This window comes from Colobus angolensis, unplaced genomic scaffold, assembly GCF_000951035.1.
Source record: "Colobus angolensis palliatus isolate OR3802 unplaced genomic scaffold, Cang.pa_1.0 Scaffold20, whole genome shotgun sequence".
In the NCBI taxonomy this organism is placed as follows: Eukaryota; Metazoa; Chordata; class Mammalia; order Primates; family Cercopithecidae; genus Colobus; species Colobus angolensis.
Window position 1 is genome coordinate 13015339 of NW_012115155.1, and position 977 is coordinate 13016315.

A 977-nucleotide genomic window follows, 5' to 3' on the forward strand; every position below is an offset into this window, starting at 1 on the left:
CTGGGAGGTGGAGGTTACAGTGAGTCGAGACAATGCCACTGCACTCTAGCCTGGGTGACAGGGCAAGACTCCATCTCAGGGGAGGAAAAAAAAAAGCAGACAAGAACCGAAACAGGTTTAAAATTTCAACTAATTGGAAATGCAAGTTTACAAAAATAATATTTAAAATAAAAGGTTAAATGAGTGCTCATTGAATTTTGTGCCTCCACAAAATAGGTTGTGAGTTAACTTCCACATTTATTGAAAGCCACCAAAGTTGGGAAGCCTCCGTGTCTGAAATTCACATGTGGCTCAAATAAGAATTATACCCGGGGATACCCCAAAGTTTAAATATGGTATCCCCTATGATATTATGAGGAATTACTGTACATAAATCAGGTTGTCTTCCTTTAACTCTGAAAATCATATTATCTTGCCTAAATTCTCCGTAACGCATCGCTCTGCAGTATCCTATAGTGGACATGGCTTTTCTGACCAATGAGCACTAAAATTAAGTGTGTGCGACTCACCTATGTTCTTATCAAAATGGAAATCCCTGAATCTCACCAGTTAGAATAACATGACAGAATGTCAGATTTATGGAATATATAAGTTTTCTTTAAGGTTATTAGGTATTGATTCCATTTTATTAATAGATATCAATATATTTAGATGACCTATTTCTCCTGTGTTTTAGTCTTAATAGATTGTGTCTTTTAATTCATCCAGTTGGTCTAAGTTACCAAGTTTGTGGGTTATGGAGATTGTAATATTCTTTATGATTTTATCATCCATGGGCTCTCTAATATAAAGCCTTCTTTTAATTCTTAAATTATTAGGTTGGTGCAAAAGTAATTGTGGTTTTGGACCATGAATTTTAAATGTGTATAACTAGGCTGCAACACATCTTTATTAATCAAAATAGAACCCATTACAATGGGCTGGGCACAGTGGCTCATGTCTGTAATCTCAGCACTTTGGGAGGCTGAGGCAGGCGG